Genomic DNA, 18,707 nt, shown 5'->3' with positions numbered 1-18,707 from the left:
ATAGATATAGATGGTAGCTAGATAGATAATAAATATAGAGATAATAGATATAGAGATAGATAGAGTGAGATAGATAGATAGATATAGAGATAGATAGATAGACATAATAGAAAGATATAGAGATAGATAGATATAGAGATAGATGTAGAGATAGAAAGAGATATAAAGATAGAGCGATAGATAGAGATAGAAATAGATAGATATAGATAATAGATAGAGATAGATATAGAGATAGATATAGAGATAGATAGATATAGATAATAGATAGAGATAGAAAGATAGATAGATATAAGAGAGATAGAGAGAGAGATAGATAGATAGAGACAGATAGAGAGAGTGAGAGAGATATAAAAAAAAAACAAAACACAATACTCACCTCTCCTCCTCGCTCCCACGCTGATCCCGGCTTCAGTGTCAGGAGCTGCCCCCTCTGCCAGACACACAGCGGGTGCGCGATGTAGTGACGTCAGGAGCAGAGAGGACTGAGGGCGGCGCCGGCCCTGATTTACAGCTGTAGTCTGCAGAGCGGCTTACTGGGCTGGGGGCGGGGCCTCTGGGGGTGGAGACCTGCTTCGCAGTGAATATTCATTTCTCTTTAGCAGCGGAGACAGGGGCTCCTGCCTCCTGACACCCGCTGCTACTCCGCTGGCAGGGGCCCCCATAGCAGCTGCATGGTGTGCGACACACCATTGGCTGGGGGCCCCTGGAGCAGCGGGGGCCCTAGGCAACTGCTGGCCCTGTATGCCAGCAGGTGCCAGGGCCCACCAGATGCCAGGGCCCACCGGAGAATCTCCGGAGGTTCTCCGGTGGGCCAGTCCGACGCTGTATATGATACAATTGGGCACGTAACTATAGTTAATTGTAACATAGTGCCCATATTACTATTATATTGTATTTTCTCTCTGGCGGTGTAATATTGTACTGAGCCCTCTATTGTCCATTTTGGATGTTATGTATCTATGACACCCACTGGTATACACATCTCCTTTTATTGTGTATGTATGTCTTGTATGTCATTTATCTAATAAAGCAATGTGTATTTTATGGCGACATGCTCCCTTAGTCTGTTTGGTATATACCACAAAGCACTCTATTAACCTGGAAGGCATTATTGGTCAGGTTTTATTGCCTCATCAACACTATTTTAGTGAACAGAGTTTTCCATTTGTCATTAGGAACAAGGCTACAGAAAAGTTTGTATCAGATCCATGTAGTGTAATTAGACATTAAATGAAAATAAAATTAATCTCTTTGCATTAGAAGAAGGATGGACTGGAAAAGATAATTAAGTTTTTTTGTCTTAGGTTTTGGAAAGAGCTTTAGTTGCCCACAGAAACTAATCAAAATAAGGTTTTCATTTTCTAATTTGCACTGGAAAAGTGAAATATAAACTGGTTGCTATGTTAAATGATTTACAGTATGCTTTATACTGTAAATTATTTGGTGACTACTGACCAAAATAATAAGAAAAATGCAAGATATATTCCTTTGTCACAGATGCAGTATTTGTGGAATCCTAGAGCTTCCACGGACAGGTTTAGCGCTAACCACTTTACCAGATTCCAGTGGTTACCGTGGCATTCACTTTTTAACCCAAACACAGGGATCTGGATTTACACACTGGGGCTACAGAGTCAGCTTCTGTCCGGTGGAGCAAGTGGGCGGCACAATGGGTCAGAGATCAGGTCGAAGACAAAATCAGAAAAAAGAGGGTGGTCAAAATATTAGACAAAGCCATACGCTGGTATGAATCAAGAAAGCACAGCAAGAGCAAGGAATAGGGCTATACTTGCATAATGAACCAATTCTTAGTGGGTGAAATAGCGAGCAGTCCCACCAAGTGATGACATCAGGAAGAAGCACCAACTAACAGAATTTAACGCCAACGTTTCTGGACTGGCCAGAGCCAGAGGTGCCAGGAATAAAGCACAGCTACTGAATAGTCACTCTGAGCGAAGCAAGAGTAGAAGGGACAGGGATTGGCATTGATGTAACACTTTAAATAACCATAATTACCAATACTGGAAATATATATTTGTGTTATATATGTGTGTTAGCCAGTAGATAGAAAAATATTAAAATTTGAGAGTCCTCAGTGGTTGATACCTTTTAAACCACTGAGGACTAAAAAGATGGTAATGGATTGCAAACTTTCATGACTACTCAGGTCTCTTCTTCAGGCATAGATGAAGAGACCTGAGTAGTCTTGAAAGCTTATAATTTGTTGTCGTCTTTTCAGTTAGCCATTAAACGGTATCAGCCACAGAGGACTCTCAAATTTTAATATTTTTCATAAGTACCAAGAAACTTTGTGGCAAAAATAAAACAAACAATATTTGCGCCTTATATTCCTGAAGTTTGGCAGTTTATGCAAATCCTAGACTGGAAGTGTCTTCAATATGTTCTAACTATGCTTTTGTAAATAGGTGGGTTATTTTTGCTGCTCCTGTTTCTAGGCAGTGGTAAATTGTATTTGAGGGCTTAATAACATATGTGGAAGGAAAATATCATCTAGAATACTTGGAGATAATTATAATAATTTTTGTTTACTGTATTTGCGTAACCAAGTTAGCACAATCTTTTATTGCTTACTGGTACATATTTTACCTAGGCTGACAATGCACCTTCCTATTTAGCAGTAAATGTGGCATTAATAATTCAGCCAATCAAAATGTTTGCGACAACCATTTCTGATACAGATAGCAGAATCAATAAACCCTTCCAGTAATCACAATTTTATTATAACATAGTAACATAGTATTTAAGGTTGAAGGGAGACTTTAAGTCAATCTAGTTCAACCCTTAGCCTAACATGTTGATCCAGAGGAAGGCAAAAAAAACCCATGCGGCAAACACTAAGCTCCGCATTGGGGAAAAAAATTCCTTCACGACTCCACATACGGCAATCAGACTAGCTCCCTGGATCAACGCCTTATCAAGGAATCTAGTATATAACCTGTAACATTATACTTTTCAAGAAAGGCATCCAGACCCTTCTTAAACTTTAGTAGTGAATCACTCATTACAACATCATATGGCAGAGAGTTCCATAGTCTCACGGCTCTTACAGTAAAGAATCTGCGTCTGTGATTATAAGTAAGGGCAGAGACACACTGGCATATTTTTCGTCCGAGAATCGTATCGTAAAACTCGCACTGGCTGTCTGCTCTACTGCTCTACTGACCTGAGCTTGACAGCTGCATAGTAATCCAACACGCTGTCATGCTCAGGTCAGGAGATATGCCGGCCAGTCCGTGCTATGCGATAATAATAATAATAATAATTTTTATTTATATAGCGCCAACATATTCCGCAGCACTTTACAATTAAGCGGGGACATGTACAGACAATAAATTCAATACAAGTTAAGACAATTCAAACAATGACATTAGGAGTGAGGTCCCTGCTCGCAAGCTTACAATCTACAAGGAAATGGGGGGACACAGTAGGTGAGAAATGCTTGTTAATTCAGGTCTGGCAATTATAATAGGGATTTTCATATAAAGCTGCATGATCCGGTCATCAGCCCGTGTGTTTAAGCGCAATAGACAAGTATCAAGTGCAGTTATCATGTGCATGAAGGGTGTGGAGACAGATGAATAGTAGGGTGCAGATTCAGAATAATATTTGGAAGGAGGGAACAGGGCAAAGTTAGCTTGCTGAGTAGTTGATGTGATAGGCTTCTTTGAAGAGATGGGTTTTCAAAGCGCGCTTGAATAGGTCAGGGCTAGGTATCAGTCTGATCGTCTGGGGAAGTGCATTCCAGAGAGCTGGAGCAGCACGAGAGAAGTCTTGGAGACGGAGGTGCGAGGTTCGGATTACGGGGGATGTTAGTCTTAGGTCATTTGTAGAACGGAGGGCACGTGTAGGGCGATAGACAGAGATGAGAGAGGAGATATAAGGCGGTGCAGAACAGTGGAGAGCTTTGTGGGTGAGAGAGATGAGTTTATACTGGACCCTGTAGCGAATAGGTAGCCAGTGTAATGACTGGCACAAGATGGAGGCATCGGTGAAGCGGCTGGACAGAAATATGACCCTGGCTGCCGCATTCAAGATGGATTGGAGAGGAGAAAGTTTGGTAAGAGGGAGACCGATCAGAAGAGAGTTGCAGTAGTCCAGACGAGAATGAATAAGAGCGACAGTAAGAGTCTTAGCAGTTTCAAAGGTGAGAAAAGGTCGGATTCTGGAGATGTTTTTAAGATGCAGGTGACAAGAGCGACTGAGTGATCGGATGTACGGAGTAAAGGAAAGTTCAGTGTCGAATATGACCCCAAGACAGCGGGCATGCTGCTTGGGAGTTATGGTTGAACCCTCCAGGGTTATTTCGATGTTAGGTAGAGTGAGGTTAGTAGAGGGGAGAAACACAAGAAGTTCAGTTTTAGAGAGATTTAGTTTCAGATAGAGGGAGGACATGATGCTAGAGACAGCAGACAGACAATCCTTGGTATTTTGAATTAGGGTAGGGGTGATGTCAGGGGAAGAAGTGTATAATTGGGTGTCATCAGCATAGAGATGATACTGGAACCCAAATCTGCTGATTGTTTGTCCAATAGGGGCAGTGTATAAAGAGAAGAGGAGGGGGCCTAGGACCGAGCCCTGCGGGACCCCGATAGTAAGGGGACGAGAAGAGGAAGAGGAGCCGGAAAAAGATACAGTGAAGGAGCGGTCAGAGAGGTAGGAGGAGAACCAGGAGAGGGCTGTGTCCTTGAGGCCTATAGAGCGGAGCATAGTGAGGAGGAGCTGGTGATCCACAGTGTCAAATGCGGCAGAGAGATCCAGGAGAATCAGCAGGGAGCAATGACCTTTCGATTTAGCTGTTATTAAATCATTAGAGACTTTAGTGAGGGCAGTTTCAGTAGAGTGTAAAGAGCGGAAACCAGATTGTAAGGGGTCGAGAAGAGAGTTATCCGAGAGATAGCGGATTAGACGGGAGTGGACCAGGCGTTCCAGGAGTTTAGAGATGAAGGGAAGGTTAGAGACAGGTCTGTAGTTAGCAGTGCAGTTCTGGTCCAGGGATGGCTTTTTAAGTAAAGGGGTTATGATGGCATGTTTAAATGAAGAGGGAAATATACCTGAAGAAAGAGAGAGGTTAAATATTTTAGTCAGGTGAGTGGTGACCACTGGTGAGAGAGACTGCAGGAGCTGTGAAGGAATAGGGTCACTGTTGCAGGTTGTAGGCCGAGCAGAAGCGAGGAGCTTGGAAACTTCTTCTTCTGAAACAGGCTCAAAGATGTCTAGTGAGCTTGAGGTGCGGCAGGGAAGGGGATCCAGGCACTGAGGAGATAGGGCTGAGATATCCTGATGGATGTGGTTGATTTTTTCTAGGAAATAAGTGGCCAGATCCTCACCGCTGAGGTTGGTGATGGGGGCCTGTACTTTAGGTTTCAGGAGGGAGTTTAAGGTTTCAAAAAGTCGTCTTGGGTTGTTGGATAGTGAGGTGATGAGGGTGGTGAAGTAGGATTGTTTGGCCAGATGAAGGGCAGAGTTATAGGTTTTGAGCATGAACTTATAGTGGATGAAGTCTTCTGCTAAGAGAGATTTTCTCCACTGCCGCTCTGCACACCTCGAGCAGCGCTGAAGAGAGCGTGTTTGTGTTGTGTGCCAGGGCTGCTTTTGTCTGTGTCGGGTCTTTCTGCGTATAGAAGGTGCTGCTTCATCTAGGGCATTCTTCAGTGTATTATTGAAGTGTGACAATGCTATGTCTGGACAGGAGAGGGTGGAGATGGGGGCTAAAGATGTGTGGAGATTGTCCCTAAGCTGTTGGGTATTAATGGTACGTGTATTCCGATAAGTGTGGTAAGTGGGGGTGTCCCGGGTGAGGAGACAATTCTTGACAGAAAAGGAAAGAAGGTTGTGGTCCGAGAGCGGGAGAGGTGAATTAGTAAAGTTGTGCAGCGAGCCGGGACGGGAGAAAACCAGGTCCAGAGTATTCCCGTCCTCATGTGTAGGAGAATTAGTAAACTGTGAGAGGCCGAATGAAGAAGTTAGAGAAAGAAGATGAGAGGCAGACTGGGAGAGCGGATCATTGATGGGGATGTTAAAGTCTCCCATGATGAGGGTGGGGATGTCACAGGACAGAAAGTGAGTAAGCCAGGTGGTGAAGTGGTCTAGAAACTGGCGGGAGGAGCCTGGAGGGCGATAAACGACCGCCACTCGTAAGGAGAAGGGCTTAAAGAGTCTGACGGCGTGGACTTCAAAGGAAGGAAATGTAAGTGATGGAACCGGGGGGATGACCTGGAAAGCACATTGTGATGAAAGGAGCAAACCAACACCTCCACCCTGTCTGTTCTCAGGTCTGGGGGTATGTGAAAATTTCAGCCCACCAAACGAGAGAGCGGCAGCAGCGGTGGTGTCTGAATGCTGGATCCAGGTTTCTGTAATAGCCAGAAGGTTAAGGGAATTAGAGAGAAAAAGATCGTGAATGTAAGTCAGTTTGTTACACACAGACCGTGCATTCCAGAGAGCACATTGGAAAGTGAGAGGAGAAGGCATGCACTGAATGTTAATAAGATTAGCAGGGTTTCTATATGCAGCTGGAGGAGAGTAATGTATGCTGGTGGAGGGAGGCCCAGGGTTGGGGGAGATGTCACCTGCAACTATTAAAAGGAGAAAAAACAGAAAAAGCAGGTGGTGGGATGATTTGTATGAACGTTTTGAGTGCTGCATGGAGGTTTTGGATGGTTTGGTGTGGGTAAGAAATGTCAATAGAGCCTCAGAGTTAAACATGGGAGAGGGGAAAAGGGAGGGGTGGATATGCAGAGAGTGCACAGAATGTGTAAAAGGGCAGGCGAGTTGTTAAAAAGCAGAAGTGAAGACAAATAAGCAGCAGGTTGATATGATCAATGCATATTTAGTACAACTGACCAAGAAGCAAGCGTGCATGAAAAACTTATGCACCTTACCTGTCTCCTGCCCTGTCCAACTGCATTGTCTAACTGCAAAACACTTTATCCTGTTGCACTTAATCTGTTGCACGCGTAAGCCCGCACGCGTGCTATCCCAGCCAGAGCTAAATATATATGAAATGAAATGTCTGCTAGCTTCAGCCACCAAAAGGCCACAATCAGTAATTAACCAATTAGCACAAGGCCAGAGCAGGCATTACTATGCAGGGTAAATAACTAACGCTGGACAAGGCCATCAAACTGAGAAAGGGAAAAAAAAAAAACACACCTTTCTACACTTCAAAGCAGAAACCAAATAGATAAAAAATAAAGACCCACCACAGGAGTGATGGAATGAAATACCATAAAAATATCTGGCACTATATGATGCAGTTCACACTTGTCAGACAGCATACATGGATGATGGAATGAAATACCATAAAAATATCTGGCACTATATGATGCAGTTCACACTTGTCAGACAGCATACATGGATGATGGAATGAAATACCATAAAAATGTGCGATTATCGCACAAGAAATTCGGCAGTGTGACTCCAGCCTAAACCTTCTTTCCACCAGACGTAGAGGATGGCCTGTTGTCCCCATCTCAGGTCTAAGAGTAAAAAGATCATTAGAAAGGTCTTTGCACTGTCCCCTCATATATTTATACATTGTAATAAGATCACCCCTAAGCCTTTGTTTTTCCAAACTAAATAACCCCAAGTGTAATAACCTGTCTGCGTATTGCAGACCCCCCAATGCTTTAATAACCCTGGTCGCTCTTCTCTGTATCCACTCTAGTTCAGCTATGTCTTTCTTATACTCCGGAGACCAAAACTGTACTCAGTAATCTAAGTGTGATCGCACTAGTGACTTGTATAGAGGTAAAATGATGTTCTCCTCATGAGCATCTATGCCTCTTTTAATGCATCCCATTATTTTATTTGCCTTTGCAGCAGCTGCCTGACACTGGCCACTAAATGTGAGTTTGTCGTCCATCCATACACCTAGGTCTTTTTCAGTGACAGTTTTGCCCAGTGTTTTACAATTAAGCACATAATTATACATCTTATTTCTTCTGCCCAAGTGCATAACCTTACATTTATCCCCATTAAAGCTCATTTGCCATTTATCAGCCCAAGCTTCTAGTTTGCATAAATCTTCTTGTAATATTAAATTGTCCTCCTCTGTATTGATTACCCTGCAGAGATTAGTGTCATCTGGAGATATTGAAATTCTTCTCTGTATGCCCCCTACAAGGTCATTAATAGAAATGTGAAACTAAAGAGGGCCCAATACTTGTTACAGTTGGCCCAAGCCTTTGAAATTTTCATCCCAATGTTTGACTCCACACCCAGATATTCCAACTTTCTTGCACGACGAACAACTGAGCTTCTGTTCATAAATGTACAACCAATTGTACTTACTGCAGTAATTATTCTTCTGGTCTAGAGTCCAGCATGTTGGCCAGTCGGGAGCCTTTGAATCACCAGACGACAGCAGCTTTACGTCATCAGGATCATTAACCCTAGCTGATGCAGGTTCGATAGTTGAAGAACCAGTGGCCACGTTCTGCTCTATCATCTGATTTGTTTCTGTCTCCACATCTGTTCGGGTTCTTTTGCGTGCCAGAGCCGCACCGCCCGAGAAATAGTGCGTTATTTTATCCATCTAAGACAAGTTTCAAGAAACAAAACTCAATGAACTCATACAAAACTTCATAAAACACTAATATAAATGACGATTTAAACGAATCAAACCAAAACAGACCGGCCCCCCCATCAGTGGTATACAGCCCCCCATCAGTGGTATATAGTCCCCCATCACAGGTTACAGCCCCCCATGCTGCCGTACACCTTAAAATAATGAAACATTCATTCTTACCCTCCGCCACCGCTGCCTGTCCCTGCTTCTTCCTGCTTTCACTGGCATCATGTGACAGGCGCAGAGGCGATGACGTCATTGCTGCTGCGCCGTCATAGCCGAGTACAAGCAGGAAGAAGCAGGGACTGGAGGACGGCAGCGGTGACAGAGCGACAGAGGGTAAGAATGAATGCTTTATTATTTTAAGGTGTGCGGCAGCACCTTCAGATTTCCGGTACGCCGTACTGTCGCGTACCGGCGCAAAAAAAGCACTGGTTGGTAGTGTGCTTTGGGGTACTGTGGTGCCACCTGTAGGTCATTTTTCCTTACTGCAGGTTTATGAAAATTAATGTTTAAACTGTATTTTGTGATCAAATCATGGGTGTGTGTTTTGTTTGGCTATTTTCTTGCTGAAGGCAGCAAGTTTACCTGTCAAATGGTGTATCTTTTGTGTGTGTGGGTGCAGTATGAACGGGGATACAAAGGAATCTCTGAAAAACATTGTTTAGAAAAATAGAATAGATGATGAACACAGACAGGTATTTATGTAAGTAGATTGGTAATACAATAAATTGGTTTGATAAGTAGAGGCTAAAAAATGTCTTCCGGTTGAGGTGCCACCTGCAGGTCATTTTGTCTTTCTGCAGGTTTATGAAAATGAATGTTGAAACTGTATTTAGTGATAAAATCGTGAATGTGTAGTTTGTTTGGCTTTTTTCTTGCTAAAGGGAGCAAGTTTACCTTTCAAATGGTATATCAGTTGTGTGTGTGGGGCAAAGTAATCAGCGAAAAAGCAGTGCATGTTTACAAATGTGTTTGCATATGTGACTCACCTGCAGTGAAGTGCGCAATCCTCGAATGTACCTGAAATAGGCTGGGCAAGCACTTGAGCAAGCTAGAAAGACCCCAAGGCAAATGTTTGGATTTGTTTGTGATGTCTGTTAGCAGCTTTGTGGTAGTGTGCTGCCACCTGCAGGTAATTTGACCTTTCAAATGGTGTATCATTTGTTTGTGTGGGTGGAGTATGAACGGAGTAAGTGTGCAATTCAATAGGCAGTGCATGTTTACAAATGTGTTTGCATATATGCCACACCTGCAGTGAAGTGTGTAATCTCCAATTTGGCTAAAATAGGCTAGGCAAGCAGTTCGGCAAGCTGGAAAGCCCCCAAGGCAAATGTTTGGATTTGTTTGTGATGTCTGTAAGCAGCTTTGTGGTAGTGTGCTTTGGGTAGTGTGGTGCCACCTGCAGGTCATTTTTCCTTACTGCAGGTTTATGAAAATTAATGTTTAAACTGTATTTTGTGATCAAATCGTGGATGTGTGGTTTGTTTGGCTATTTTGCTACTGAAGGGGGCAAGTTTACCCTTCAAATGTTGTATCATTTGTGTGTGTGGGTGCAGTATGAACGGAGATACAAAGTAATCACCAAAAAACAGTGTTTAGAAATAATAGAATAGATATTTTATTATTGTTATCTTGATCTGAGTATTGAAACAGGTGTGCATGCTCATTTGTGTCTGGTCTTTTTTGCTTTGATCCGCTCACTGCTTCAGGCACTTCCCCCTGATGACAATTTGTTTGACGGTGGTGCTAGTTAAGCTGTGGGGCGGTGAAGGTGTCAATCACTACTTCTGTCTCCATCCCCTGACAATGTTGTTTTTCGCAGAATCTATGGCGGCGGAGCTAGAAGCAGAGTACCGACACTGCACTCACATCTCCCATATTGTCCATCACCCAAGATCAAGGACATTTTTAGATTGTGAGCCCCACTGGGGACAGTGATGATAATGTGTGCAAACTGTAAAGCGCTGCGGAATATGTTAGCGCTATATAAAAATAAAGATTATTATTATTATTTTTAGAGGGGGCAGCTATGTAAGAAACTGTAGTGCTGCCTCCTGGTGACGTCCTGCTCCAGTAGGGGCGATGGATGCTGCGGTAAGCGAGTGCAGCCCTAGCTTACTGTGATGTCAAGTTTGAGGCAGCTTTCAAATGAACAGTCACAGTAAGTACAGTAAAGGTACTGTCACACTTATCGATGTACCAGCGATCCCGACCAGCGATATGACGCGGTCAGGATCGCTGGTACATCGCTAAGTGGTCGCTAGTGAGCTCCCACACAGGCAGATCTCACCAGTGACATCGCTGGGGACGGGGATCGCTACTTACCTGTCAGACGAGGCGATCCTGCGTCCTCCCGCCCGGCTCCACGCTCGTCGCTCGTCTCTCCACAGGAAGCACCGCAGGAAGCTGACGACGAGAAACAGTCCTGGACGTTCTCGCGCGATCAGCGATAAGCAGCGGGGGAGCGGTCGGCGGTATCAGACACAGCGATGTCGCTAGCAATATCGCTATAACGTCACAAGTTATAGCAATATTGCTTGCGATATCGCTTAGTGTGACAGTACTTTAAGAAAACACATTTAGGAATTAGCTACATAGGGAGAACAGTAGGGTATTGTGTAAATAATCAAATTACTAAAGTTTGTTTGATAGATGTTTAGAAAATAAATTTAGGCGCCAGAGCATCCCTTTAAGGCCGGGGTCACACATGCGAGAAACTCGCACGAGTCTCGCATCTTAATACCCGGCACTGCCGCCGGCACTCGGGACCGGAGTGCGCGGCTGCATGTATTTCTATGCAGCCGTGCACTCCCGTCCCGAGTGTCGGCAGCAGTGCCGGGTATTAAGATGCGAATTTCTGGCAAGTCTGACCCCGGCCTAACACTGACAAATTTGCTTTTTTAATGTAAATAATGCATACAATAAATGTCTGCTAAACACTTAGCATGGTATAATTTTAGTTCATCACTGTTGTACTATCACTTAATAGGGTTAAGCGTCAGTATCCTCTTACTTGATAAGAAGGTGTCTAGAAGAGATTCCAGGATTGCTGCATATGAGACACCTGCTTATCGTATAAGAAGGATGTGAAAACTAACACTATTATCTTCTCCTCCATAATGTTCGCAGCACATGGCAGAATACATTTCAGGCTTAAATAAATGGAGCTGTGACTTGTGACAAAAGATTGTGTGATAATTGCATTCTTTTTACTATTGGTGGCACCATGGTTCAGCCTTTATTTAAACATATGGTAGCAAAACTAAATCTATGTATATTTTGTTTTGTTTTTTTGCTACATTTTTTTTTATGTTGAGAATCACGCTTTTTACAAATTAAATATATAGAAAATTTAATTACGGTATACACCAACCCTCAACTAGAAACACGACTAGAAAGAGAGGGGAAAATTAAAAAAAATGAAAATTTAGGAATGAATTGCATTAGTATAAGCCTAGAATATTGTGTTGTATCACATATATTTATCTATTTATTTATTTTACTCACTTATATAGTGCCATTAATTCCACATCGCTTTAGAGACATCATCAGAACTCTCCCCATTGGCGCTCACAATCTAGAATCCCTATCAGTATGTTTTTGGAGTGTGTGTTATAATCTGTGAGTGAGTTAAAGAATTCTAATACTTAATTATCTTCTTTTTTTTTTTTTTTTTAAATAAGGATGAACTTCTGTAAACCCCACTTCAAAATCCCTTATCTTAACCGATTTCTCTCTCCCAGTACACCACACATTTAAACCTATTTTCTCTACATATTTCACTATTATAATTCCATAGATTTCAGTGGTATGTCTTTTGTCAATTTAAATGTTTTAAAAGCAATTCATTTTCTGTTCAGTTTATCTGCTCTTTCTTGTTTGTTTGTGGTCTGCATTTTTTTATTTGTAGATACCTATAAAAATTACTGATTTGTCATATTTCTCCTCTTATTCCTCCATTTTCTTAATTTACAGTCTCTATAGAATTAAGAAACATATACTAATGTACTGTTTTCCACAAATTCCACAGCTGGAATCTTATTAAATTCCTGGTATCTTAAATTTAAAAAAATGGTGTGCGAAATAATGCTTTTTCTCCCTACTAATGTTTTATTTATTTTATCACATACTTTTACTGATTAATTCATGATTGTGCCTTTAAGTTAAATATGTGCTAGCTTTAAATATGCTGTGTATTGTTTTACACAACATGTAAAGGTTGTCCGGAATGTAATATTTTTGCTATACAAACATGTTAATTGTTCCACCACTGTCATTTTGGTGATGTCTTTTGTGACATCTTTATCAGTGTCTGCCCTTCCTGTCTGCTTCTAATGCTAGGCGCCACTGTACTCTCACTGCAGACAGTGTGATAACTCTATTTCTGTGTCCTTTGGTACTCCCAGTTCCATCTAGGCTGGGAGATCAAGAGTTAACTTCTGCCAATGTTTTCTCCCTGCTGTGTGGTCTGGCTGGGGCTGCAAGCTATTTAAGCTCCTGAAATCCTGCTGTCCATTGGCAGTTACAGTTGTGACCAAAAGTATTGACACCCCTACAATTCTGTCAGATAATACTCAGTTTCTTCCTGAAAATGATTGCAAACACAAATTCTTTGGTATTATTATCTTCATTTAATTTGTCTTAAATGAAAAAACACAAAAAGAATTGTCCTAAAGCCAAATTGGATATAATTCCACACCAAACATAAAAAAGAGGGTGGACAAAATTATTGGCACTGTTCGAAAAATCATGTGATGCTTCTCTAATTTGTGTAATTAACAGCACCTGTAACTTACCTGTGGCACCTAACAGGTGTTGGCAATAACTAAATCACACTTGCAGCCAGTTGACATGGATTAAAGTTGACTCACCATCTGTCCTGTGTCCTTGTGAGTACCACATTGAGGATGGAGAAAAGAAAGAAGACCAAAGAACTGTCTGAGGACTTGAGAAACCAAATTGTGAGGAAGCATGAGCAATCTCAAGGCTACAAGTCCATCTCCAAAGACCTGAATGTTCCTGTGTCTACCGTGCGCAGTGTCATCAAGAAGTTTAAAGCCCATGGCACTGTGGCTAACCTCCCTAGATGTGGACGGAAAAGAAAAATTGACAAGAGATTTCAACGCAAGATTGTGCAGATGTTGGATAAAGAACCTCGACTAACATCCAAACAAGTTCAAGCTGTCCTGCAGTCCGAGGGTACAACAGTGTCAACCCATACTATCCATCGGCGTCTGAATGAAAAGGGACTGTATGGTAGGAGACCCAGGAAGGCCCCACTTCTTACCCCGAGACATAAAAAAGCCAGGCTGGAGTTTGCCAAAACTTACCTGAAAAAGCCTAAAACGTTCTGGAAGAATGTTCTCTGGTCAGATGAGACAAAAGTAGAGCTTTTTGGGCAAAGGCATCAACATAGAGTTTACAGGAGAAAAAAAAGGCATTCAAAGAAAAGAATACGGTCCCTACAGTCAAACATGGCGGAGGTTCACTGATGTTTTGGGGTTTCTTTGCTGCCTCTGGCACTGGACTGCTTGACCGTGTGCATGGCATGATGAAGTCTGAAGACTACCAACAAATTTTGCAGCATAATGTAGGGCCCAGTGTGAGAAAGCTGGGTCTCCCTCAGAGGTCATGGGTCTTCCAGCAGGACAATGACCAAAAACACACTTCAAAAAGCACTAGAAAATGGTTTGAGAGAAAGCACTGGAGACTTCTAAGGTGGCAGCAATGAGTCCAGACCTGAATCCCATAGAACATCTGTGGAGAGATCTAAAAATGGCAGTTTGGAGAAGGCACCCTTCAAATATCAGGGACCTGGAGCAGTTTGCCAAAGAAGAATGGTCTAAAATTCCAGCAGAGCATTGTAAGAAACTAATTGATGGTTACCGGAAGCGGTTGGTCGCAGTTATTTTGGCTAAAGGTTGTGCAGCCAAGTATTAGGCTGAGGGTGCCAATACTTTTGTCTGGCCCATTTTTGGAGTTTTATGTGAAATGATCAATGTTTTGCTTTTTGCTTCATTCCCTTTTGTGTTTTTTCATTTAAGACAAATTAAATGAAGGTAATAATACCAAAGAATTTGTGTTTGCAATCATTTTCAGGAAGAAACTGAGTATTATCTGACAGAATTGCAGGGGTGTCAATACTTTTGGCCACAACTGTATAATCTGAACTTCTATGTGCTTTGCTAATCCCAGTGGGCATTCCTGATTTTGACCTCAGTTATTGACCATTCTCCTTCTTTATAATTTTGTCCCTACAACGACCTCCTGGTTTTGACTTGCTTACCAGACCATTCTCTTGCTTCTGGTTCACTCCTCCCGCCAGGAGCCCTTCCATGGAAGTAATGCAGTTGAACCCGTTGTAAATCTAAATCCTGTACAGGAGGTAAAGAGTGAAGGTCAGTGTTTCTCTGGTATCTTATAGATGGAGTGACCCATGCAAAACGATCTGAATAAGGCCGGGGTCACACTAGAGAGGAATACGGACGAGTGAGAGGCGTAAAAAGCACGCATTAGACACGGACAAATTATTTTCTATAGGTTTGCTCCCAACAGCCGTATATTTCTCTGGCGTATTCTACAGTCCGTGCCAATCGCAGCATGCTGCGATTGTCAGCGTACTACGTCCATAATATGCCAATGCAAGTCTATGGGTGCGCAAAAAATACGGATTACACACGGACCACACATGTGACTTGCGAGAAATACGCACCCGGTGTCTTTTAGAAAAGCTGGCAATTCAGTGCGCTATACAGTAAACTCACACTGACAAGAAAGAAAGAATAGATATATACACAATAGAATACATATATATACACATGTCATTGTGAAAAACATATATATATTTATATTTCACAGAGTTCTTCATAGCAGAATAGCCGCTAATTAACTCTATCAAATAATTCCCCAACCCGACATGAAATGACACATGGTTTACATTCAGTAAAGCATTTCATTTCATGTTTTTTTATATGTCCTTGACTAATAATTAGATGAGGGTTTGTGTTCAAAATTTGGGAGTTGTAGTTGTTATTTTAAGGGGTTAATTCTTTGTTAAAAAATGCAGGGGCTTCCCATTGCCCTATATTGGTGGCGAGTGGGTTATTCTAACAAAGGGTTAATGTCACCATTCGATTGTACGGTGACATTAACCCTTTGTTAGATTAACCCATTCGCCACTGCTACAGGGCAATGGGAAGCCCAAGCATTTTTTAACAACGAATTAACCCCTTAAAATAAAAACTACAACTCCCAAATTTTGCACACAAACCCTCATCTAATTATTAGTCAGGGACATGTAAAAAAACATGAAATGAAATGCTTTACTGAATGTAAACCATGTGTCATTTCATGTCGGGTTGGTGAATGATTTCATAGAATCCGGCAAGTTAATTAGCGGCTATTCTGCTATGAAGAACTCTGTGAAGTACAAATATATATATATATGTTTGTCACAATGACTAGTGTTGAGCATTCCGATACCGTAAGTATCGGGTATCGGCCGATACTTGCTGTATCGGAATTCCGATACCGACTTCCGATATTTTTTCAATATCGGAATTCGGCATCGGAATCGGAAGTTCAAAGTTGATTGACAGACTGACGTCATCATGATGCGCGGTGTGTTCGCATCATGATGCGCCGTCATTTCGGGCCTTCCGGGGGTCTCTGCCGGCCTGCCGGGGGGCTGTGCCGGCCTGCCGGGGGGGCTGTGTGGACTGCCCGGGGTCTGTACCGGCCTGCCGGGGGGCTGTGCCGGCCTGCCGGTGGTCTGTGCACCCTGTGGGGGTCTGTGCCGGCCTGCCGGGGGGCTGTGCCGGCCTGCCGGGGGGCTGTGCAGGCTCCGGGGGGGCTGTGCCGGCCTGCCGGGGGGCTGTGCCGGCCTGCCGGGGGGCTGTGCAGGCTCCGGGGGGCTGTGCCGGCCTGCCGGGGGGCTGTGCCGGCCTGCCGGTGGTCTGTGCAGGCTTCGGGGGTCTGTGCAGGCATCGTCCGATGGGACTACAAGTCCCATCGGGCGATGCCTGCTACCATGACAGTGATTGACACATTAGCCAATGATGGGACAGTAGTAGTCCCATCATCCGGCTAATGTGTTAAATGTTAAAAAAAAAAAAAAAAAAAAAATACTACATACATACTACATGCATGCTACATACTACATGCTACATACATACATACATACTACATATATACTACATGCATGCTACATACATACTACATGCTACATACATACCACATACATACATGCTACATACATACTACATATATACTACATGCATGCTACATACATACTACATATATACTACATGCATGCTACATACATACTGCATGCTACATGCATGCTACATACATACTACATACATACTACATACATACCACATATATACTACATACATACAATACATTCATACAATACATACATAGACATACAGTACATATAACATAGAGTAACATACTTACCAATACTTGTCACATTGTTCCCCGAAGCCATTGTCGTCTACGGAATAAATATTAACATAACAAACCACAAAAATACTCACCCACGATCCGAAGCAGTCCACGAGTGTATCCCACGACGATCTTGGGTAGAGAACTGCAGCATCAGATGATGCTGCCGTTCTCTACGGGCTGCAGGAATCCAATGACGGAAGGTAGGTATCCTTCCGCACTGTATTCCTCCGCCACTTAAAAAAAAAAAGTCCCTAGTCTCACTTTATGCCATTGCTGCGTGGGAAATTCCCACACAGCAATGGCATAAAGTGAGACTAGGGACTTTTTTTTTTTTAAGTGGCGGAGGAATACAGTGCGGAAGGATACCTACCTTCCGTCATTGGATTCCTGCAGCCCGTAGAGAACGGCAGCATCATCTGATGCTGCAGTTCTCTACCCAAGATCGTCGTGGGACACATTCGTGGACTGCTTCGGATCGTGGGTGAGTATTTTTGTGGTTTGTTATGTTAATATTTATTCCGTAGACGACAATGGCTTCGGGGAACAATGTGACAAGTATTGGTAAGTATGTTACTCTATGTTATATGTACTGTATGTCTATGTATGTATTGTATGAATGTATTGTATGTATGTAGTATATATGTGGTATGTATGTAGTATGTATGTAGTATGTATGTAGCATGCATGTAGCATGCAGTATGTATGTAGCATGCATGTAGTATATATGTAGTATGTATGTAGCATGCATGTAGTATATATGTAGTATGTATGTAGCATGTAGCATGCATGTAGTATGTATGTGGTATGTATGTAGCATGTAGTATGTATGTAGCATGCATGTAGTATATATGTAGTATGTATGTAGCATGCAGTATGTATGTAGCATGCATGTAGTATATATGTAGTATGTATGTAGCATGTAGTATGTATGTAGCATGCATGTAGTATGTATGTAGTATGTAGCATGTAGTATGTATGTAGCATGCATGTAGTATATATGTAGTATGTATGTAGTATATATGTAGTATGTATGTTGCATGTAGTATTTATGTAGTATGAATGTAGCATGTATGTAGTATGTAGTATGAATGTAGCATGTATGTAGTATGCATGTTGTATGTATGTAGCACGTAATTTTTTTTTTTTTTTTTTTACATTTAACACATTAGCCGGATGATGGGACTACTACTGTCCCATCATTGGCTAATGTGTCAATCACTGTCATGGTAGCAGGCATCGCCCGATGGGACTTGTAGTCCCATCGGACGATGCCTGCACAGACCCCCGAAGCCTGCACAGACCACCGGCAGGCCGGCACAGCCCCCCGGCAGGCTGGCACAGCCCCCCGGAGCCTGCACAGCCCCTCGGCAGGCCGGCACAGCCCCCCGGCAGGCCGGCACAGCCCACCGGAGCCTGCACAGCCCCCCGGCAGGCCGGCACAGACCACCGGAGCCTGCACAGACCCCCTGGCAGGCCGGCACAGCCCCCCGAAAGGCCCGTACAGACCCCAGAGAGGCTTACAAGGGCAGGAAAGGGTTTTTTCTTATTCCGATACCGGAAGTCCCATAGACTTGAATGGGACTTCCGGTATCGGAATCGGCGATACCGATACTTTTTTTAAAGATCGGCCGATACCATCCGATACGATACTTTGAAGTATCGG

The 18,707-nt window shown here is 42.9% G+C and overlaps 1 protein-coding gene across 2 annotated transcripts in view; it reads left to right on the top strand.

Moving 5' to 3' along the window:
* RGS6 (regulator of G protein signaling 6) overlaps nucleotides 1-18,707 on the top strand; it is a 629,091-nt gene that overhangs the window by 207,598 nt on the left and 402,786 nt on the right. The gene's annotated exons all lie outside the window — the stretch shown is intronic.

Source organism: Dendrobates tinctorius, unplaced genomic scaffold (genome assembly GCF_039654945.1).
Source record: "Dendrobates tinctorius isolate UK_male_01 unplaced genomic scaffold, ASM3965494v1 ptg000194l, whole genome shotgun sequence".
NCBI lineage: Eukaryota > Metazoa > Chordata > Amphibia > Anura > Dendrobatidae > Dendrobates > Dendrobates tinctorius.
The sequence above is the reverse complement of the archived record's forward strand: the minus strand, read 5'-3'. Positions and strand labels throughout refer to the sequence as shown.